This window comes from Ictidomys tridecemlineatus, chromosome 2 (assembly GCF_052094955.1).
Source record: "Ictidomys tridecemlineatus isolate mIctTri1 chromosome 2, mIctTri1.hap1, whole genome shotgun sequence".
In the NCBI taxonomy this organism is placed as follows: Eukaryota; Metazoa; Chordata; class Mammalia; order Rodentia; family Sciuridae; genus Ictidomys; species Ictidomys tridecemlineatus.
This window is the reverse complement of record NC_135478.1, coordinates 78,145,952-78,158,135: the sequence shown is the minus strand read 5'-3', so window position 1 is coordinate 78,158,135 and position 12,184 is coordinate 78,145,952. Positions and strand designations below refer to the sequence as shown.

The window sequence follows — 12,184 nt, the reverse complement described above, 5'->3', positions numbered from 1 at the left end:
TACAGCACTGAAGAAAACAAAGACTACCAGCAGTGTTGGGAAGTGCTCTTTCAAAGCTGTTGAGTAGGCACAAACTTCTTGTTTCAGATCAAGTGTTGTGTCTTCAACTTAAGAGTATTCTTCTTTGGTCTTTTTGGTTGTTACGAGGTTTGTTCCTTGCTGATCTGAACTTGAAGCAGCAGTTTCAGGTGGTAAAGTCTGTTCTGTTACACTTCATACCCAACAGCTCAGCGCCCCCTCTCCAGCACCTCCATAAGCAGCATAGCCCGGTACTTAGGAATTACAAGCCAATTTTCATCCTGGCTCTGCATGCAGCCCCACCCAATTCCCCAGAGCCCCACACCCGAAACCCCAGGACTTGGAGTATTTCCTACTCATGAGGGCACTGACCCAGGAAACACCAGGGCAGGGCCATGGACTCTACCAGAGATATGGAAGACTATTAGACTCAGCTAATGAGACTGGAAGCTATGTAAAGAGGGTTGGAGAGAAGGGGCCCTGAAGCAAGCTCTGCAGAGATGGCCATCCTTAGAGCTGAGAACCTGCTGGGTTATGTGCATGAGAGGGGAGCTGCATCTCTAGAGTCCTGCTACATGGCCGTGGCCAGTATAAGAGGCCAAGGCAGGTTTAAATAAGTAAATTATCTTGCATTTTCTGAAAGGGATTCCACACATACCAATAAAGCATGATGAACAAGAATAGTTTCTGATGTGCAAAATATTTAAAATACAGTGACAATAGAAGAAACTGCAGCACAAAACACCTGGTATGGTGGGACCCAGCCAGGCCAATGCACTCTGGAGATAGTGTAGAGTGATACAGGGGTGTGGGACTGTGGGCTCACCCTGCTGGCTGGGCATCCAGTGGTGGCTCTGTAACTGTCTGTGCTTTAAAGCACTTAACCCTAGGGGAAGATCACTTTCCTTCATTTGTCTGGTTCAGATTAGGGTCTGCAGACCAGGAATGAATGAACAAATAAGTAGATGGTCGTTAGCAAATGCAATATCTAGAATTTGGTCACAAGGAGGATGCTAGTGATGTTGATCAAGCTGTGGGTGCACTTAGCAACAGGGCAAGGACACTAAGAGGTGCAGAGACTGGCCCCTGAGAGAGTACTCATGGGGCTGGAGAGGAGGTAGGGTGTACAGTTCTTAGGGCTTATACCATGGGTGGTTACTGAAGGTTGAGCAGTCCTGCTTGAGGGTCAGAGGTCAGGGCTTACCAGGCTGGGTACCTGGAAGCATGAACTTCACTGATGAGACACAACCAAGTACCTAGGGCCCTCAGTAACCCTATGACAGGGTTGGGGTAGGTTTTACTTCCTCATACACTCCCTCCACTGAGGGCACACACACACACACACACACACACACACACACACCACAATCTCTCTCTCTCTCTCTCTCTCTCTCTCTCTCTCTCTCTCTCTCTCTCTCTCTCTCTCTCCCTTCTACTGACCTTTCTTCCAGATGCACAGACTGAGAACCCCTGAGGAGAAATTCTAGGCCATAAGCCCAGGACTGCAGGAGGGCTCATTCTGCCTCTCTACCATCCTGGCTTTGCCAGCTGGACCCCTCTTGGTGCTGTACTGACTGCCATAGGCATCCAGGCCACAAAGCCAGAATTTCAAGCCAGGGAAGGAGGAGCAGGGCAGGGGGGAGGGGGTGTGCTCAGGACTGGGTAGCATAGGGAGGGTGAGCCCAGTGCCTGAAGAGTTTTGGAAGTCTTGTATCCACAATCCCTGACCCTCACAGACAGCTTATCCCTTGCATTAAAATAAAGAGCAATAAATTGTGCTCCTCTATTCAGGGATGGACTCTTGGAATACCCTCCTCCTCTTTGCCCAACTCAGCTTCTACCCACACATATTCACCTTCCCCATCACTCCTGAGAACTAGGCTGTCCACAGAGTTCAGGGCACACCAATGCCATTGGCTTCCCAAATTCTTAAATTCAGAGCTCACTTCAATTCCTTATCCAATGGTAGGTGTGGGTACAAAAGAGAAATAGGAGGAAGCTAAGAAGGAAACTGCCAGACAAAAGGCCTGCCAAGAACTTCAGACATGTGCAAACAATGAGTTCCTAACTCCCAGGGAACCATGTTCCCAAGGAAATAGGTGCTCATAATTTCTAAGACCTTGCTGGAGGGAAATGACACAGGGCATCTTGCACCACAATTACAGGTGGAGACGTGTTTTATCTGAGGCTTCCACACTAAGGGGACTTGGGTTATGATGTACGCACAGGTGACCAATTTGTGGCCTGAGAACATAGTGATCCTTTAAAGTGTGTGGCACAGAAGGTCACCTGCCATCTTCCTTTGGTGACAGGGAAGTCATTATTTATTGGAAGTATTTCATTCAATTGTGGACATCAGCAGGAAAACTAGGTCCTGTATTGGGACTTTCTCCATGAGGCAGTGACTAGCAATGTTGGATATACAGCCACTCTCTGACCATGAAGGAATGGTGAGTCTGTGGCCCAGCCCCCTACCTGCTCATGCAGTCCCTGAGCTCCAGTCTCTTTACTCTACCATGGAAGTTAGCAGGGTTGGGCTCAGGGCCTAAGATCATGCCTCTGTCACCATGGGCAGGGGCTGTGGAGGGGCCACAATCAGTGCCCCACTCCTCAGGGAGTTTTCTGTGGCTGCTGAAATAGATCACTGCAATACAGTGGCTCAAAACAACATGCATTTATTCTCTCACAGGTCTGGAGGTCAGAAGTCTAAAATGCATCCTGGGGATTAGAACCAAGGTGTTGGGAGACCAGGCTCCTTCGAGAGACTCAGGAAGAGACCATTGCCTTATGTTTTCCAGCTCCTAGAGGATACCACATCCCTGGACTCCTATCCCTTCCTTCAGTTTCAAAGCCAGCTCTGCAGCACCTACAAATATCTTTCTGGATTTCTCTTCACCTCTCCCCTCTCTCTTTCTCTTCTCTTCTCTCTCCCTCATCCCTCTTCTCTCCATTCCCCTACTCTCTCTCTCTCTCTCTCTCTCTCTCTCTCTCTCTCTCTCTCTCTCTCTCTCTCTTTCACCTCCTTCCATTCTCACATTTCTTCTCTTATTCTGACCTCCCACCTCTCTCTTTTCCTTACCTTGGACCACCCAGATAAATTAGCATAATCCTCCATCTCAGGCCCTTTAACATCATCCTCTGGGGAATGTCCCTTTTGTTACAGACCCTAATATATTCACAGGTTCTAGGATTAGGAATTAATATTCTTAGGCCCCCTCATTCAGTCTCAAGCTCAGCTTTGATCCTAATTCCATGGAGATCTGGGAATACATCTCCCCAGTTTCTCTCCCTTTCTATGTCTGTCCATCCCCAATCTGGGAATTTCTGGGACCACCCCAGACTCAACCCTGCCCACATGTCTGGTCTTCCACAGTCCCTTCTTTGTCTAGGATCACAGGGAAGGAACTATGATTTCAGTCATATCGCTGAGACATTTTCTTCCCATGACCCCCAGGTCTGCTTCTCTGTCACCAAGATGCTCTTGGAGGAAGATCTTATTAGGGTCTTCAGTCTACAATGAAGACACCATGTTCCAGAGACTCTGAGTGATTTGTCAGAAGTAGATCACTGGGCTGTCACTTTCCTGCTCCTACCATTATCAGTGTGTCACTAAGGACTCCTGGACTCCATGTGCTCCCTTTCCAAGTTAAGCCCAGAATCATGTCCTCTCTGTACACTTCCCATGGTACTGATGGCCTTCAAGTGGCTTGATTCAAGGATCCTCTCACTGTCCTCCTCTGTTGTTCTTGGCCCTAAACACTCAATGTCACTCTCACCACTTTGAAATTCCTCACCCTGCTGGGCCCCTCTGTCTGGTCCTCTATGCTGGTGCTGCTCTGTCAGGACTATTGGGAACTGGCTCCCTGTGTACTCTGGGCCTTTTGCTTCTTTGCCTGTTCAATCCTTAGCCTTCCTGGGGCTTGAAGGCTGCCAGAAGCTGTAATTTGGCTTTCCTGGTGACAGCCCTTCCCCAGGTGGGGTTACCATTCATTCTGAGTCTCTACTGGAGGCAGGCACCCTGTGACAAGGGCTGTGTCTCTAGCAGCCTGTCCCTCAGAGGTTAAGCTGGGTTCTGGACTGGACCTTACTGAGCCCTCCATGTTTGCTGTTTCACTGTAACATTGCTCCCAGTTCAGTGCAGATATGATGCCACCTGCCACCATCTGTCAACAGAGTGACCTTGGCTGAGGGTTGCTTTCAGGAAAATGCTGAGCTGGTATCTGACATGTTTTATATTTTGTGATTCAGACCACCTTGGAGGCAGATGTCCATACTCCCACACCTTGTGAATGAAGAGACAGAGGTTCCAAGAGTGAAGAAGGTCGTGTGAGTCCCACAGCTACACAGATGGTGAGCATCTGGGTCCATTAGCCCAAGGGCAACCCAAGCTGACTACGTCTTCCCCCATGCCTGACTGTAAGGGCCAAGCCAGTTTAGGTGGCATAGGTGTTAAAGACCACATGTATGTTGGGTCACTCTTCCTCCTAGGCAGGATGTGCCTATACAAGGCCAAGAGAAGATTCTGAGCATATGAATATTTGTGGTTCTGTGGAGTTGGAGGACCTGGATTCTTCTGTCTACCCTGGCTCAATGGATCCACAAAGCAAACTAAACAAGATATTTGTGTGCCTATTTCTGAGATGAGAGGATGGAGGCTCCAACAATAAGTGAATGATCCAGTCAGGGTCACAGTGAATTGTGGGGTGACCTATCCCCAGGCTCTTTCCACATATCCTCATCCCTGTGACTCGTTGTCATTTAATCATTAGTTCACTCACACATTCATTTAACAATCCCTGAGTGAGCATAGCTGTAAAATGGACCAAGTGCTGGGTGGAGGGACATGAGGACCACCTGCGCTGGAGGAATTCACAAGCTGCTAGGGGACAATTTGGAATTTACTACTTCTCCCCTCCTCAAGTTCCTGGAGGTCAACACCATTGAGGCAGACCAGGGAATGTCAGATACAGGAAAGGAATCTCTCCATAATCTTGAGAAGAATTTAACAAACAGAAGCATCTATGAGATGCCTCATCTGCCAGCCATGGGCCACTTAGGGCAAGTCACAGAACCTCATTGACCCTCCAGTGACTCTGAGATGTGGGGGCTATGATTGCCCATTTCACAGATGAACGCAGAGACATACACAGTCTACCCAGGTTCTACATAGCCCAAAGGCAGCGGATCCAGACCTAATCCCACCCATCTGCTCCCATCTCTGTGCCCAACCCAGACCTATATTTTCCCTAGGGAGTAATAGCCCCACCACACAGGGCAGGTCTATGCTGGGTAAGCCCCTCATTGTACAAGGAAGAATGTCAGCATCCAGTAGCTGATGGCTATGGGCTGAGACAAAATTCACAGAGTCAGAAGAGGGAGGGAGACTGGCTTCCTCTACAGCAAAAGTCATAGCCCAGAATGGCATGAGTCATTGTTGGGGAGCCCTAGGGAGCAGACTCTGGGGCTGTAGAAGAGGGACAATGAAGTGGCTGCTCTGGCCTGGGAGATGGGAAGCAAATGGCTGTTTGGGGTCCCTGGGGAAAGGAGAAACAGAGCCAGCAGCTCCTGCTGAATTGAGCTGGGTGACTCTCTCATCTGCCCCAACCCCCCTGTGAGATCTGCAAAGGCACCAGGAGAATATCCTCCTCCAGGTCTGGACAGGAGACACCCATATCCTTCATCCCACAGTACTCATGGCCCCCAGCATATACTTCCCAACACACAGGTCCAAAACAAAGCTTTCAAGCCAACTAGAAATTTGAACTTCTAGAAGTATGGATGACATAGGCACTGTCCCCTGGAGTGCCCACTGACATTTAATGACACAGCATAATGTTAGTGGACTTTGCCCTTTCTTCCTGACACATCAGCTTTTTCACCAGGGTCTCTATCACTCCTGGGCCAGTTTTCCTGTCTCACACCTCATTTCCAGAGCATTTCCCTTCTGCTGTCTGAATCCTTGAGATCTCACAGAAACCCCAGACTTCATCCCCCATTCAGGATGGGTTTCCATGGCTCTGAAGAAGCCACATGTCTTGGCCTTGAATCAATGCACCCCCTTGAGGCTCCTCAATGAGATATGCATGAGGAACAGTTCCAAATCAACCTGGATTCTCATACACATGAGATTGGATGATTTTTCCTGAATACCTACCTAGTTACTTCGAATCTGAAACCTAATCTGTTAGGGCAATAGTTCCACAGAACCACTCTAGACCAGAGCAGCTCTATGAAGAAGGGCTCTAGCCCTAGATCCTGGGTTTCCTCAGACCTTCCTAATTTGTGCCTGTTGTACTCACATAATTATTACTAGTGTCTTCTCTACTCCCAGAAAATTCCCAATATAGATGATGAATTTTTATCACTTTATCTCAAATAACTGTCAAATGACTCAATGATGATCATGATGAGAAGGAAGAATGAGATAAGGTCAAGGATGGTGATCATGACTGAATGATTTTCCTCAACTCATAAGATCAGCTGTCCTTATCTCTAGGCTGGATCTTTCCATTCCACAATGTTCTTTCTTCCTTTTCTGAGGGCCAGGCCTGATGCTGAATGCTAATAAACCCCACATGTCAATGACCTTGTAGATGAAAAAGATGGCATAATAGATATCATGCTGGGTTCAGGAGGAGCCCCTGGGAGTTCGCTGAGACAGTTTTGCTTCTCTCCTGTTGGGATGCATGTCTCACTCCTTCCTCTGGTTTTGGACTCCACACATTCTGGGGACTGGTGGCAGGTTCCATCTTAGGAGTCTGGGCTGTAGCTTCTCCTTCCACAGCACCCCCATATGGGCATGACTCTCCCACTACTAAGGACCCAGAAGCTGTGGTTTCCCCCTAGTGACTGTCCCAGGTCTCAGGGAGAAAAAAAGAGACTGTGCCTAAACATAGCATCCCAGCTATACCAATGCCCAGCCTCAGCTCCCCTCCCGCCACCATCTCCTGCACCTGCAGCAGATGTCTCACCACAGACCACATCCTCACATGGTGGACACACTCAGAAATTCAGAAATTTGGGGTTGGCTGGATCCTGAAAATCCTCAGGGGACTTGGCATGGGACCTCCCCAGCTGTTGCAGCTACAGCTCTAGAGGCCCTCGCACTCCCTGCTCCATACTGACATACACTGAGAGGTGAATTCTGGCAGTGACAGAGGAGTTTTGGTCTAGCTGGCCCTTTTTTCAGTGTTCATGGGGCCTGGATTTTCTCTCTTGGGTTAAACATGTAGGTATGCCCTTGTAGTTTCTCCTCTGTCAGAAGGACTTGCCCTAGCTTCCTGCTGCTTCCTTTACTCACAGGCCTCAGAGACTCCCTGTGAGTATAGGGTGCTCGTCCTTCCCAGGCCCAAGTGTCCTCAGCTTCCTGCTCCATGCCACCCCCTATGGTTCTTCTCATGTCATGTCATTGCCCCACTGTAGAGTGGGGAATTGGGGATTCTGAGACAGAGGATGACAGTATTGTTCTGGAAATATAAGAATGGTTCTGAGCCTCTGAATTCTCAGTTTGGGGCTAGCTCTGTGTATTCAAGCCCCATTAGAGAGGCCTCCAAGATCTTAAGAACCTTTCCTCCTCTGGTAATATTTGGGAAGGAAAATATCCCCTACCCCAGCTCTTCCTAGGAATTGGAAGACTATTCTGCCCTAGTAGAATATGGTAACACACACTCACTGACCTGACATGGATATTCTAGTTCCTTTTATTGATGACTCCATGTAGGAAGGAAGAGGGAGTTTTTCTTGCCTAAGACACCCAGCAACTTTGTATAAAGTCTGCGTCCTGGGACTTGACCAGTACCAGCCAAGAACTGGGAGGGCCAGACATTTTAAAACACCTGGGATGAAGCCAGACTGAAACTGGATGCTGTTTTTTTGGGGGGAGGGGCAATTTTAATTTCTTAACTTCAATCTCTCCATCCAAGTGCTTAGAGTGCAACCTGATATGGACAGTCCAATATGGGGCAGCAGAGACCAGTGATGTGGAGCTGAGAGCCAGAAAGTTTTGAAGCTCTTCTTAATGGGGGAAGCTGGACATCAGGTGGAAGGCTGCAGGATTGGTTACAGGAGGAGGGATATATGTATATGCTACTCGTTCTGTATTCCTGCAGTGATAGCTTTATATCATTCTAACAAACACCAGAAATAATCAACTTGCATGGATGAAAGATGTCTTCTACCTGTCAGGTGTGAACATTTTGGTCCATGATCAGTTGACTCCATCACTTTGGTCCTGAAGTAAGGAAGTCGACCATGTTGGGCAGCACATGGTAGAGAGGATGTGCCCACTCATGGTGGTAAGGAAAAGAGGAAAAGAGAGGGGAACAGGGACCCCATAATCCCCTTGAAGGGCACACCATCTATGACTGGAGACCTTCCACAAGCCCCAGATCGTGAAGGTTTCACCATCTCAACACTGCCATAAGATCAGACTGCAAATCAGTGACCTTTCTGCCTACACTCTCTGCTCAACTTCCAGCTCAAGAACTTGAGATGGCTTTAAAAAAACTTGTTAAAAAAAGTTAGAAACTGTGCATTTTTAACAAAACAGAATGTTGCGGTGTTTTGTTTCTTTTTGTTACAATAATACTTCACGAGAATGTTTATATTTTTTTGACATAGGACTGTAGAGAAAAGGCCTGAAAGGAAATAAACAAAAAATACCAAAGACATTTCAAATTAGAATTAACGTGGTCTGCAACATAATGTTCAAAGGAAGATGCATTCAAAGGCAAACACTAACCACAATTTTGTTCACAAAGCTCAATGTTAAATGAGTCCTATGTAAAAACTCACTTAGAAATTATATCCCTGTGTGGACTTCAAAAGCTGATCTTACAATTTTTTTTTTGAAAAATATTTAACTAAAGAATGTTTTGTTCAGCAGAGCTAGTCATTAGGCTGGCTTTTTTATCATTTTAAAAATTTCCATCTTTTCTTCAGTCACATTTCAGCTAACTACTACATGGGACCATGTGATGATGCTTTGGAACCCAAGCACATTTTGTATTGTTTGGGATCCAGATTGGAGTCATGACAGACAGGAGGGCATTGGACATGCACTACACCTGTTTTCTGGCTTCTGAACATCTTCTAACCTGCTTGAGAACACTGTTGAAGATGTCCACATCCTTCAGCCCTCGCCATGGATGGAAATTGCCACCCACTTGGACAGGATGTCCCTTATAAGTACAACTCATGCCAAACCCATGGTTTCTCCAGAAGCCAGTTTTTGAGTAAAAGGAAAAATGGTTGTCCCTGGTAACTTTCCCGCCATGAATAATCTTTTAATCATACTGTCTAAAGATGAGTGGGGAATGTGTTTATTGGCCCCAAACTCCATTGGCTCCACACTGTTGCAGGAGTTCCATGGTAAACACCAGGTCAACTTCACAGAAGAAGTGAAAATATTTGTTATGAAATGGCAAGATCCCACTCTGAGGGCCAGAACAATTTAAAATTCAACAGATACAGGCAAAATCTTCATAACACCTTTAGGGTACTTACTCATAAGTTCCACTAGTTTGGCCTAATCAGGGTTGGAGTTAGAATTAAAAACTAGTACAACCAATTTGGCATGATGATTTGGGGTGGGACATGTCTTCCCCAAGTTTCCCAGAAACCTCACAAACATGTCAGAACATCCAGACAATGGCATCAGTATATGACATTTTCATCTTTGGGCTCTTTGCTTTTGTTCATGGATCCAGGGAACTGGAAAGGAACAAGCTTCTTCAGGGAATTGGAGAGGAAGTATAGGTATCCAGACTTCTGGTTGATTCTGCTGGCCAGCTCCTGAGTCTCCAGTTCTTCATGCTCCACAAACTGGATCTTGCTGAAAATCTGCTGTAGGTATGCATGCCTCCTCATAGGAACTGTCATCTTCTTGCCTTTATACTTTCTGCATAGAAGCAGAAGGTTCAGAATGTACTCTGCCCTATACATGGGATTCACCACAGGATGATAGCCACAATGTATCTCCTTTAATTCCATGATGCATTCCCGGGTCTTGATGGTGGCCTTGATCATTTCCACTACCTACATAAAGATGTTATCCAAGGCTTACATCTAAGTCTTCCATCTGAGTCCATTCTCCTTGGAAGGGAGGGATGCAGGTTGGCTAATGGTCCACAGCCAAGTGCAAATTCTTCCCATTCAGAAATTCCCATAGCAGAATTTCCTCTTGAGTGCAGACCTGAAACCTCTTGAAGGAAGCAGGGATTCCCAGATGTTGGTCTTCTTTATGCATCTCTGTGTTTCTGCATTTGTTCATTAGGCTGATTTCTCAGTGGAGCTGTATTGTGTGATGATGCTGCTCTGCAGTCTGGCAACTGAGAAAGTAGCTGTGCAGTTTGTACTTGTAGCTTGGGTTTTTGTTCAGGTTGTATGTGATAGCTTGGTGAATCTTACTGTTCTGGAGATATCAGATGTACCCCTTTTTGTTTTTTTTTCCTCATTAAAAAAAAAAAAAGCTGATGCATCTCAAAAGACCCATGACACTTCTGTAGAGCTGAGTCCTATCTGCCTGAGAAACAGGGCTCACTGATATTCAAGCTCCTCAGGAATCTCTTCAGATGATCTCGTTTGATGTAAAGATCATCATCTGCTTCTAGTTCACAGTCCAAGCAGTGCTCATGCATATACTTGAGCATCATAAATGTCTTGTGGGATGATTAAGTACCATCCACGCCTCATAGTGGCACTACTGGAATTGGTACAGATGTGTCTGAACACTCACTAGAGAAAAACACCATGAATTGTTTTGGATCCTGTTCTGAAGATGGCCACAGAAGGAGTCTGAAGTATTTCTAGGTGGTCATGAGTACGACACAGAGAAGTATCCTGTTATGTGAGGCCACCAACTGGGCCAAGCCTAGTGGCCACAGCTGAGCCCCAGACATCTTCTTGTGCCCTGCAGGCCTGGGATCCTTTTGCTGTGCCCACAGACCTCCAGTCTGGTGCAGAACCACAGACCCACTTGTTTCAGCTCTGAAGCATGGGGCATGACAAACCTGTGAGGCCAGCACAAAGCCCAGCATGAGTCAGATCTGAGGCAATAAGCAGAGCTAGGCTCACCAACTTGCCTGGAGTCATGTCCTGCCGTTCTGACTGTGGGGCTGCTACCACCACCTCTGTTTAGGAGCCTGCCCACCACAGCTCCCAGTGGCAGACAACAGCTTTCCCTTGTGCCAGAAGGCCTGGTCCCAGATGCTCAGTGGGTGCCTAAGGCCAGCTATGCCCATAACAGCCCCGGAACTGACAGCAGGCCTGGTGCTGAAGCTTCATTATACACACCTGTCTGCACCACACTGACCTGCTCCTTTAAGAGAGGAACATGTCTTGCACATGCAATCTACATATCCCGAGCAAGGCCACCATGACTATTCTTGCTTTGGCACAGAAGTGAATGAGCAGTGCAAAGGCAATAGCAATGGCATCTGCTCAGAGACTTTGTCCTGCCCTGATGGTGCCCCAGCAGGCTCTGCCTCTGTTCTCCTTGTGGCCTAGACTGCTGCTGCTGCTACACATCCTCAGACCTGGCTCACCATTGCCCTTTGATATATTTTGAGTTAATTTTTGTGCATTGTGAGAAATAAGGGTCGAGTTTTATTCTTCTACATATTCTACCATGCTTTTTCTGTGATAGAGTCAGAAGCTCATGGAGACCTGTGAAGCCATGGGCCAAAAATTAATGCTCTCTTCTAACTTGTTCCTGTTAGGTATAATGGTCACAGTGAAAAAAAGCTGACAACCACCAATGGGACAGTTACAGAGCACATTTGGGATTCTGGTAGTACTACCCAGCATGCAATACTGAGGGGAGACCTAAGATGTAAAAAGGGTAAGAGATGGGAACTTGAGAACCTGAAGAATTAATATCTCTGCTAAAGGTACTTACATAGCTGATCATAAATACTAACAATGATATAGTTTTGTGCTTTAGTTTCTAACATATTACCATGTGAATTAAAGACAGGAGAAATTAAGTTCACAGTTTGAATCAATAATGGAAATGAACACAAGAATGCCAGTATGCACATCATACTTGTGACCACAGCATCATAAACAAGAAGGAATAGATGAGGGTAGGAGGAGAGGGAACATGGTAATAGAACTCAGAGAGCATCATTGCAAACTATGTTGATAATGATGTAAAGCATATAGAAAC

The 12,184-nt window shown here is 46.7% G+C and overlaps 2 pseudogenes; both read right to left on the bottom strand.

The window, feature by feature from the left end:
- Positions 1–8,976: 8,976 nt before the first annotated feature.
- Positions 8,977–10,502, bottom strand: LOC144368252 (chondroitin sulfate synthase 1 pseudogene; annotated as a pseudogene).
- A 30-nt stretch (positions 10,503–10,532) lies between these two features.
- LOC144368248 (chondroitin sulfate synthase 1 pseudogene) lies at positions 10,533–11,054 on the bottom strand (annotated as a pseudogene).
- Between the last annotated feature and the right edge of the window lie 1,130 nt (positions 11,055–12,184).